This window comes from Saccopteryx bilineata, chromosome 3, assembly GCF_036850765.1.
Source record: "Saccopteryx bilineata isolate mSacBil1 chromosome 3, mSacBil1_pri_phased_curated, whole genome shotgun sequence".
NCBI classification, from domain to species: Eukaryota; Metazoa; Chordata; class Mammalia; order Chiroptera; family Emballonuridae; genus Saccopteryx; species Saccopteryx bilineata.
This window is the reverse complement of record NC_089492.1, coordinates 118,369,721-118,381,646: the sequence shown is the minus strand read 5'-3', so window position 1 is coordinate 118,381,646 and position 11,926 is coordinate 118,369,721. Positions and strand designations below refer to the sequence as shown.

General features: G+C 41.0%; 2 pseudogenes; one reads left to right on the top strand and one right to left on the bottom strand.

Moving 5' to 3' along the window:
• Window positions 1-2,985: 2,985 nt before the first annotated feature.
• Window positions 2,986-7,380, bottom strand: LOC136329850 (serine/arginine-rich splicing factor 3 pseudogene; annotated as a pseudogene).
• Window positions 7,381-10,281: 2,901 nt separating this feature from the next.
• LOC136328714 (guanine nucleotide-binding protein G(I)/G(S)/G(O) subunit gamma-5 pseudogene) lies at window positions 10,282-10,783 on the top strand (annotated as a pseudogene).
• Window positions 10,784-11,926: the final 1,143 nt, after the last annotated feature.

Sequence of the window (11,926 nt, the reverse complement as noted above, 5' to 3'; positions counted from 1 at the left end):
TCATTTCTGTCAATCTCCCAGTTGACAAAGCAAATAAATATAGGTGTGATTCTAACCCATATATATATATATATATATATATATATATATATATATTTCTATCTTGTATATATCTAAGGTAACCACTTATACCTATATTAAGCTAAACATGAGTTCATACTGATATTTCCAGCTCTAACCAATTACAACATGGATAATTGTAGTGTCTTCCCCTTGCTTATCTGTAACCTCCCACTTCAACAACAACTTGGCTGCCACCACCCATCATTCATTTATTTAATTTTTCAATCTAGTGAAGTACAAGTGTAGTGGTTTCAGAATTGCTCCCATGAGAAATGGTACTTACATAGAATTCCTTTTGCCCTTAGTCTTACAGACTCCTGTCATTTCCAAAATCATTTAGGTCAGTACCCTATTTCCCTACCCTCTTTAGTGAGGTTATTTCATACATTTAGAATATATTTATGTTCTTTGGTCATACTCTGTATTCCATCATGGGGTTTCTAGACTCCTAAATAATTTTTTAAAATACGCATACATAAATATTTACTCTTTTTTTTTTTTTTTTTTACAGAGACAGAGAGAGAGTCAGAGAGAGGGATAGATAGGGACAGACAGACAGGAACAGAGATGAGAAGCATCAATCATTAGTTTTTCTTTGCAACACCTTAGTTGTTCATTGATTGCTTTCTCATATGTGCCTTGACCATGGGGCTACAGCCGACCGAGTAACCCCTTGCTCGAGCCAACAACCTTGGGTCCAAGCTGGTGAGCTTTGCTTAAACCAGATGAGCCCATGCTCAAGCTGGTGACCTTGGAGTCTCGAACCTGGGTCCTCTGAATCCCAATCCGACTATCCACTGCGCCACCGCCTGGTCAGGAGATTTACTCTTTTTGATGCGAAGCTCCCACTGGTTTTGAAAAAAAATACTGTACTTAATGTCTTGTATTCATCATTACAGCATCATAAAGAACAGAATAATTTCACTGCTCTAAAAATCCCCTGTGTTTCACCTTTTCAAGCCTCCCTACCCTGAACCCCTGGCCACCACTGATCTGTTTATCATCTGTATAATTTTGTATTTTCCAGAATGTCATAATAATAGGACTAATACAGTATGTTGGATTATTTTTTTTTCTTTTTTCAGACTGGCTTTGTTCACTTAGTGGTTGGTATGCATTTAAGCTTCATCAATGTCTTAAACAGCTTGTTTCTTTTTTATCTCCATATAATAGCCCACTGTATGAGTAGCGTACCAATTTGGTTAGTCATTCACCTATTGAAGGATATGTCAGTTGCTTCCAGTTTGGGGCAGTTATGAATCAAACTGTTATAAACATTTACAAGCAGGTTTTTGTGTGGCCATAGCTTGAAGCAGTTGGGATACTAGTTTTCAAATCAGGAGCACCATTGATGGATCATATGGTAAGACTACGTTTAGTTTTGTAAGAAACTGCTATACTGCTTTCCAAAGTGGCTCTACCACTTTGGATTTTCAAGAGCAATGAATGAGACTTCCTGTTGCTCCTTAGTTTCTTCAGCAGTTCATATTCAATTTTGGGTTTGTTTGTTTTTAAGTCATCTAATAGATATGCAGTGGTATCACATGATTGTTGTAATTTGAAATTCCTAACGGCAAATGATGTTGAGCATATTTTCATTTCTAGATCTTCTTTGGTGAGGTATCTGTTCAGTTCCTTTGTTAATTTTTTAACTGGATTGTTTTCTTATTGTTGAATTCTAGAAGATTTTTAAATGTACTGTATATACAAGACCTGTATCAGGTGTGTTTTTTTTTGTGTTGTTTTTTTTTTGGTAACCAAAACTTTAGTCCCAAGGATTCCCACAAAACATATCACAAATGACAGCATGAAAAAAAATTCAACTAGTCTTCATACCAAACAGAAGTTGTCCAGTTGGTGTAGAATCTAAGAAGTTTCAAAAAACTTAGTTTGCCTTTCTTTGCTTTAGGTCATAAATTTCTTATGTGGGGGGGGGGGGGCAGGAAGCATCAACTCCCATATGTGCCTTAACCGGGCAAGCCCAGGGTTTCAAACTGGCAACCTCAGCATTTAAGGTCGATGCTTTATCCACTGCACCACCATAGGTCAGGCAAGACTAGTTGGATTTTTTTAAAAAAAGAAGAGAAAGCCTGACCAGGTGGTGCAGCAGTGAATAGAGCATCGGCCTGGGACATTGAGACCCAGGTTTGAAACCCCGAGGTCACCAGCTTGAGCATAGGCTCACCAGCTTGAGTACAGGGTTGCCGGCTTGAGCATGGGATCAACATGACCCCATGGTCGCTGGCTTGAGCCCAAAGGTCACTAGCTTGAGCAAGGTGTCACTGGCTCAGCTGGAGCCCCAGCTAAGGCACATATGAGAAAGCAATCAATGAACAACTAAGGTGCTGCAACTATGAGTTGATGCTTCTCATCACCCTCTCACTCTCTCTTTCCCTCTCTCTCTCTCTAAAAAAAAAAGAAAAAAAAAAAAAAAAAGAAGCCTCTAATCTAATTTAAGGGTGCAGCTTTAATTTTTACCTGCTAGCTTGTGTTCACAGCAGATTTTGAAGACTGCTTGTTCAGCTACAGCTGCATATTATTTCTCAGCTATAGAAAGTCTTAACTTCAATTTTTGCCAGTTTTGTTTCCATAATATTAAACATCACACTTTAGCTGGGCAGGAGTTAAGAGGTTTAATATCAGTTCATGCAAGACTAAAGTTCAAAGCAAAATAAATTTTGCTTAAGGGAGCATTGTAAAGTAAGAATTCTTGATATTACATGCCTCATATGATCCAATTCAAACCACAGAGAATTGAATCTTTATGTGTGTCACTGTTCCAAGACAAGCAAATATGAACAGCTAAGACATCCTTAAAATGCACCAAGCTCATGAAGTCTCAAACAAAACGCCAATTTTCTGTACATATTCCTGTCAAATGAAGTTATTTCTTGTACATCGCTTCTCTTGCAAACTGGTCTTCTATTTCCTTTTATTTGACCTAAATGGGCTACGAGGCCTAGAGAAGGATCAGGATGGCTTGTGATTTCTCTCCCGAGACCAGGATCTCTCTTCTATCTGTAGGAAGGGGCCTGCTCCAGCTGCGGCTGTGGGAGAAGCTTCTCCACCTTGGGGATCTGCAAGGAGGTGGAGAAGGACTCCTTCTCTGATGATCATCTCAAGGGCGATGACCCCAAGAGGGAGGCCGGCCATGATTTGGACTTCTTTTCACTATTTGACAGTTCCACTCTTATAGGCAGCCACATCGTGTTCTCCCATCTTGCACTCAGACCACCTGGTCTGCAATTTGAGGATCTTCCAATTCAACAAATGCAAAGCTTGTAGGGTTCACAGCAACCCACACACTTCGGAGTGGCCCATAGGAGCCAAAAGCTCATTCCAATTCTTGCCTTGTTACTGTTGTTTCCAAGATTACCTACATAAACCTTACAATCCAAGAAACGCAGCGGCTCAAATCCACACACCCTCCGACGCTCTTTCGCGCCCCTCTGCCGGCTCCCACAGATCCTGTCGCCAACCAGGCGCTCACGAAATGGCCTTTGACTTGTCCTGTCATTGTTTTAAGAGGTTTTTTTAAAGGAAGACACCTTTAATTCTGATAAAGTCAAACATTAACTTTTTTTCCTGGATCATGCTATTGTGGTTATAGTTAAAAACTCGTAACTAACCCGAGAACACCCTTGCCTTGTTCTCAATCATAGAAGGAAGGAGTTCCAGCTCTCACTGTTAAGTGCGATGTTAGCTGTAGGTCTTCTGTAGGCGCCCTTTGTCAAACCAAGCACATCCCCATCTATTCCTAGTTTGTGAGCTTTTATCATGAATGGCTGTTGAAGTTTTAATTAACTGTAGATTTACAAGCAGTTGTAAGAAAGAATAGAGTGCGCCATGTACTGTTTACCCTGTTTCTCCCAATGCTAACAGCTTGAAAAACAATAGGACAGCCAGAATATTGACACTAATACAACCCACCAATCTCATGCTCATTGGTATGTGTTTTTACAACTTAATCATATGATTAAGTTTGTATATCCACTACCACAGTCAAGATACAGAGCAGTTACATAAGCATAAGGATCTCTCCTTGCTTTTTATAGCCACACCTATCTCCACCCTGCCCCTTCCTCCTACATCCCTAACCCCTGCTATCCACTAATCTGTTGTCCATTTCTACAATTTTCATTTTTGAGTTCCATCCAAGTTGTTCTGTATATCAATAGTTCACTCCTTTTTTTTTTTTTGTATTTTTCTGAAGTGAGAAGCGAGGGGGAAGACAGACAGACTCCTGCATGTGCCTGACCAGGATCCACCTGGCAAGCCCACTAGGGAGCCATGCTCTGCCCATCTGGGGAATTGCTCCATTGCAACTGGAGCCATTCCAGTGCCTGAGGTGGAGGCCATAGAGCCATTCTCAGCACCCAGGCCAACTGTGCTCCAATGGAGGCTTGGCTGCGGGAGGGGAAGAGAGAGATAGAGATAAAGGAGAGGGGGAGGGGTAGATAGGCTCTTCTCCTGTGTGCCCTGGCCAGGAATCGAACCTGGGACTTCTACTCACCGGGCCAACACTCTACCACTGAGCCAACCGGCCAGGACAATAGTTCACTCCTTTATATTGCTGCATAGTAATATAAAGTATTCTATGGTATTCTATGATATAGAAGCACTAAGTTTGTTTAACTATTCACCTGTTGAAGAACATTTGGGTTATTTCTGCTTTTTGGCTATTATGAATAAAACTGCTATAAACATTCATCTACAAGTGTTTTGTGAGCATAGGTTTTTATTATTCTAGGATAAATATCCAAGAAGTGAAATTGCTGGGTCATGTGAAAAAATGAGTGTTTAGGTTTGTAAGAAACTGCCAAACTGGGCCCTAGCTGGTTGGCTCAGTGGTAGAGCGTCGGCCTGGTGTGCAGAGGTCCCAGGTTCGATTCCCGGCCAGGGCACACAGGAGAAGCGCCCATTTGCTTCTCCACCCCTCCCCCTCTCCTTCCTCTCTGTCTTTCTCTTCCCCTCCCGCAGCCAAGGCTCCATTGGAGCAAAGATGGCCCGGGCGCTGGGGATGGCTCTGTGGCCTCTGCCTCAGGCACTGGAGTGGCTCTGGTCGCAACATAGCGTCGCCCCCTGGTGGGCAGAGTGTTGCCCCCTGGTGGGCGTGCCGGGTGGATCCCGGTCGGACGCATGCGGGAGTCTGTCTGTCTGTCTCTCCCTGTTTCCAGCTTATGAAAAATACAAAAAAAAAAAAAAAAAAAGAAAGAAACTGCCAAACTGTTTTCCTGAGTGGCTGTACCAGTTTACATTCTCATGGGCAATGTATGAGTGATTCAGTTTTCCTGCACCTTGTCAGCATTTGGTGTTATCACTAATTTTGTTGTAGCCATTCTGATAGATGTGTACACACTTTGTTTTGGAAAGCCATAGACATCTGGTATGCCTGGCTCCAAGTTAGGCTCTTTGAGTGCAGAGGAGACCCAGCTCCTGCAAGCAGGAGACTGGAGAGGCAAGACCAGAGCATAAGAGGAAGCCAGTTCTCCTCAAAGTCATCAGTATAAACCCTACAGGCTAACCAGTAATGATGTGTGTTCCTTTAATAAACCTGAGCCTCTAACAGGAACCTGTGTCAGGGAAATCTCTGTGGCACCCAGAGGGTAAAAAAAAAAAAACACAAAGAAAACCCAACAAGTTTGTGGAAAGGTTAGGGGAAAAAATCATTGTCTGGATAAAGCAGAGGCTCACGTCAGTTGTTTGAAACTCCAGGTGAAAGAAATGGCATGCACTCTCTGGGTCTCCAAAAAGGGGTTCAGATTCTGCCCGTGTTTTGCAAAGAAATAGGACAAAGCTAACATAGGCCTCCCTGTGGCAAAACGGGACTGATTTTCAACCTCAGAGAGAACTTTGTCCCTTTCTTTCTGTTAAAGTAGACTCATAGATTATTATCCAAGTTTGGTTTGCTCATTTTCCTCAACTTTTGTTTGTTGTATCAAGTTCAGTGCATTAACATCCATTCAATGACAGTTGTGAATGTAGATAAAACCACATGACTGTATAGTTCATTTGGATTTCAGTTTTCTAAGAAGTAGATGGCCTTAATGTATCAAAAATATTTGGCTTTTAAAAAAAAACAACTCTTTAGACAAAGGTCAGTTTTGTCTGAAATGACAGAACATTGTGCTTGGGAACTTGTAGAAGCATAATGCTATCAGGGGACTTTCTGTCCTTCCTGCCATACTTCCTCTACTCCTACCCTTCCTGACGTTCACCAGGGGGGACACCTATTGTCTACACTCTGGTCTTACTTTTTTTAAAAATAATTCATTTATTTTATTTTTAAAGATGAATGCCATCGTCTCCATTTTATTTTATTTTTTATTTTTTACAGGGACAGAGAGAGAGTCAGAGAGAGGGACAGATAGGGACAGACAGACAGGAATGGAGAGAGATAAGAAGCATTAATCAGCCTGACCAGGTGGTGGCGCAGTGGATAAAGCATCGGACTGGGATGCGGAAGGACCCAGGTTCGAGACCCCAAGGTCACCAGCTTGAGCGTGTGCTCATCTGCTTTGAGCAAAAGCTTACCAGCTTGGACTCAAGGTCGCTGGCTCGAGCAAGGGGTTACTCGGTCTGCTGAAGGCCCGCGATCAAGGCACATATGAGAAAGCAATCAATGAACAACTAAGGTGTTGCAATGAAAAACTGATGCTTGAGGGCAACCTGTATAGCTAACGGGTATAGGATTTCTTTTGGAGAGAATGAAAATGTCTAAAATTAAATTGTAGTGATGGTTGTACAACTATATGACTTTACTAAAGAACACTGGCTTTTACCCTTAATGTGGATAAATAGTGTGGTATGTGAATTATATCTTTTTTTAAAATTATTTATTTATTCACTTTAGAAAGGAGAGAGAAAGGGAGAGAGAGAGAGAGGAGAGAGACAGAGAGAGAAGGGGGGGGAGGAGCAGGAAGCATCAACTCCCATATGTGCCTTGACCAGGCAAGCCCAGGGTTTCGAACTGGCGACCTCAGCATTTCCAGGTCAACGCTTTATCCCACTGCGCCACCACAGGTCAGGCGTGAATTATATCTCAATAAAGCAGAGAGAGAGAGAGAGAGAGAGAGAGAGAGAGAGAATTAAGCTTTATTTCAAACTGTCTTTTGTACTTTTAAAAAACTTATTTGGAAAAAATTTCAAGATTGCAGAAAGTTGCAAGATTCACCAATTACTGAAATTTTTGCCTGTTTTTTAAGGTTAAATTCCATCAGCCTTGGTCTGATGTATTGATTGTTTTGTTTCGTTTTTGTAAGTGTGGATTTCAGATTGTATTACTTACACTACCCCAGTAGTTCTCAATTGGGACATCTGGGCATGTTGGTTCTGGGGCCTCTTGGGTGGGACATTGGTTCAGGCCAATGTCAGACCTCAGGTAGCCTGTAGTAACAGGAGTACCTTAGTTCATGTTTTTCTCTGAGAAACTGGCTTTATCATATCTTTTCTTATTATCATCAGAAAATTTTCAAGATCAATAATGCTTGTCCATGGGAGCAACAGAGGAGCCAACTGTTGAGTTTTCAAGAAGGGTTAAAGCCATCAGCTGGAGTCTGAGACTACTGGAAAAGTCTTTCTTAAGATTCTTACTTAAGTGGATAAGCCACTGAAAGCTCAGTAATTGAACAAAATAGTAAAATAGAAAATACGTAAAAGTTGAATCATATATGTAGAAACTGAACATAAAACTTTGAAGACATCATACGGGAAATTCAAGTGACGACTTTCTAAATGAATGTAGTGGCATTTGAGTATTAGAAGCTAAGAACATTCTTGAAAGCAAAATATAGTTATTGTGAACCAATTATAGTTGTGATCTAAATATAGTTACTGATCTACTTTGTCTTGAGATTTGCCTATTCTGGACATGTTATACAAATATAATTATTATAAATGTAATGTGTGGTCTTTTGTTACTAGCGTCTTTTACTAAGAGTATTTGCAAGGTTCATCCATGTTATGGTATTTATTAGTTATTCCTTTTTATTGATGAAAAAATAGTTTTTGATGAATGTATATTTTTACTTCTCTTGGGTATATACCTAGGAATAGAATTACTAGGTCATATGATAACTCTGTTTTGATTTTGAAGAACTGCCAAACTGCTTTTAAAAGCAACTACACCATTTTATAGTCCCACCAGCAATGTATAAATATAAGGCTTCCAATGTCTCTGCATCCTCCCTGACACTTGTTATAGCTAGCCTATCTCATTGTGGTTTTGATTTGCAGTTCCCTAATGACTCATGATGTTAAGCATTTTTCATGTGTTTATTATCTATCTGTATATTTTATTTAGACAAATGTCTATTCAAATCCTTTCCAATATTTTTTTTTTTTTTTACAGAGGCAGAGATAGACAGGGACAGACAGACAGGAACGGAGAGAGATGAGAAGCATCAATCATCAGTTTTTCGTTGCGACTTCTTAGTTGTTCATTGATTGCTTTCTCACATGTGCCTTGACCGCGGGCCTTCAGCAGACCAAGTAACCCCCTGCTGGAGCCAGCGACCTTGGGTCTAAGTTGGTGAGCTCTTTGCTCAAGCCAGATGAGCCCGCGCTCAAGCTGGCAACCTCGGGGTCTCGAACCTGGGTCCTTCCGCATCCCAGTCCGACGTTCTATCCACTGCGCCACCACCTGGTCAGGCCTTTCCAATATTTTTTAAAGTAAGCTTTTCATTGTGAGGTAATTGTAGCTTTAACTATAGCTTTAAGAAATAATACAATGTCTATGTATCCTTTACTCAGTTTTCCCCGTGGTAATGTAACAAAATTATAGTACAATATCACAACTAGGATACTGACTTGATACAGTGAAGATACACAACTTTTACATCACCACAAAATCCCTCCAGTTCCTTTTTATAGCCACACCTACTTCTCTTCCACCCTCACCTCTTCTTACCCCTGGCAACCACTAACTGTTCTTCACTCCTACAATTTTGTCATTTTAAGAATGTTATGTAGACCTGTGGTGGCGCAGTAGATAAAGCATCAACCTGGAAATGCTGAGGTCGCCGGTTCGAAACCCTGGGCTTGCCTGGTCAAGGCACATATGGGAGTTGATGCTTCCAGCTCCTCCCCCCCTTCTCTCTCTCTGTCTCTCCTCTCTCTCTCTGTCTCTCTCTCTCCCTCTCCTCTCTAAAATGAATAAATAAATAAATAATTTAATTAAAAAAAAAAAAGAATGTTATGTAGCCTGACCAGGCAGTGACACAGCGGACAGAGCATCCAACGGGGATGCTGAGGACCCAGGTTTGAAACCCAAGGTTGCTGGCTTGAGTGTGGACCCACCAGCTTGAGCGTGGGGTTGCTGGCTTGAGCATGGGATCATAGACATGACCTCATGGTCACTGGCTTGAGCCCAAAGGTCGCTATCTTGAAGCTCAATGTCACTGGCTTGGCTGGAGCCCCCTGGTCATGGCACATATAAGAAAGCAATCAATGAACAATTAAGGTACTGCAACTATGAGTTCATGTTTCTCATCTCTCTCCCTTCCTGTCTGTTTGTCCCCCCCCCTCTCATACACACATACACCAAAAGGTTATATAAATGAAATAATACAGTATATAACCTTTTGAGATTGTTTTTTCCGCTTAGCATAATGACCTGGAGATTTATCCAGGTTGTTGGCATGACCAATAGTTTGTTTCTTTTTATTCCTGAGGAGTCTTCCACCATATGGATGTACCAGTTTGTTTAAACATTCACGTACTGAAGGACACTTGGGTTGTTTCCAGTTTGAGCTATTATAAATAAAGCTTCTATAAACACTTGTTCAGGTTTCAATTTAAACATATGTCTTCATTTCTCTGGGATACATGCCCAGGATTGCAATTGTTGGGTTGTACAGTAGTTGCATGTTTAGATTTTTAAGAAACTGCCAAACCAATTCCCAAAGTGCTGTACAATTTCACATTCACTCCAGCAATGTATGAGTGATCCAGTTTCTATGAATGAAGGCCGAGTGGGAGAAGACCCAGTCCTCCCTACTAGGCTTGTCTACTATACAACTTTTGCAACAAGGCACTGGGGGCGGGGTGAGAACACTGGCAGCCTGCCCCTCCCGGGGTTAAACTGTGACCCCAGATTGGGAGCTCTGGGTAGAAGCCCTGTCTTCCAAAGATAGATTTTTCTTGAATGAATGTTTTTTTATTTGTAGTATGCACTTAGAACAATTCCCAGAGACTTTTTAAAAGATGATTTGGGCCATCCACCGACCCACTACCAACAAATCTGCCCGACTCTCGCGTGCACCATGTCTGGTTCCTCCAGTGTCACCGCTATGAAGAAAGTAGTTCAACAGCTCCGGCTGGAGGCGGGGCTCAACCACGTGAAGGTTTCCCAGGCAGCTGCAGATTTGAAACAATTCTGTCTGCAGAATGCACAACATGACCTCCTGCTGACTGGAGTATCTTCAAGTACAAATCCTTTCAGACCTCAGAAAGTCTGTTCTTTTTTGTAGTGAAATTAATCTTTGAAGGTGTTCTAAACCACTTTTCATGGCTGGAGAATATTCAAAGAGACCGAAATATGAAGCCTGTACAAAAAGCTTATTCCTGTAACACGTGCCATACTACACAAAACTTCTGCTTCTGTCAGTCCTTAACATCTACCTCTCTGAATTTTCACGAATTTCTGTTTCACAAGGGTAATTATTTTATATACACTGGCAGCAGCAAATAAAATACCTATAAAAGTTAAAAAAAAAAAAAAGATGATTTGTACCAAATCGTTTGCTGAGGAGGTCTACTGAGCTCCTTACTCTGCTATTCTAGAAGTCCATCCATAAAAATAAATTGGATTTCATCAAAATTACAAGCTTCTACTCCTTGAAAGACACTGTTAAAAAAAATAAAAGACAAGCCACAGACTAAGAAAATACATCTCATAAAGGACTTGTAACCATTAGGAAAATGCAAATTAAAATCACAATGAGATACCACTACACATGCACTAAAATGACTACAATGAGGAAAACTGACCATATAAAGTGTTGGTGAAAATGTAGAGAACTGAAACTCTCATATATTGCTGAAGGGAATAGAAAACGATACCATTACTTTGGGAAAGTCTCACAGTTTCTTTTCTTTCTTTTTTTTTTTTTTTTTTTTTTTTTTTTTTTTTTTTTTTTACAGAGACAGAAAGAGAATCAGAGAGAGGGATAGATAGGGACAGACAGACAGGAACGGAGAGAGATGAGAAACATCAATCATTAGTCTTTCGCTGCGACACCTTAGTTGTTCATTGATTGCTTCCTCACATGTACCCTGACCACGGGGCTACAGCAGACCGAGTGACCCCTTGCTTGAGCCAGAGACCCAGGTCCAAGCTGGTGGGCTTTGCTCAAACCAGATGAGCCCACGCTCAAGCCGGTGACCTTGGGGTCTCGAACCTGGGTCCTCTGCATCCCAGTCCGACGCTCTGCCCACTGCGCTACCGCCTGGTCAGGTGTCTCACAGTTTCTTAAAGAATTAAATATGCCCCTCCTCAATATTTACCCAAGAGAAATGAAAATTTGTGTTCAAAAAAATTCTGTATGTAAAGGTTTATAGTGTCTTTATTCATAACTGTGTAACACTGTAAACAACCCAAATGTCCAACCACTGATAAATGGACAAAATGTGGTAACTCCAGACAATGAGATACCACACCACAATAAAAAGGAACTACTGATACATGCAAAAAACATGAATGACTCTCAAATGCATTATGCTACATGTCATGGGTTCAATTATGCTCCCTCCCCCCCAAAAAAAGTCCTAACCTTCTTTTTTTTTTTTTTTTTGTCCTAACCTTCTAACACCTGAAAAAATGCCCTTAATTAGAAGTAGGGTTATTTCTAGTAAGAGAAGAGAA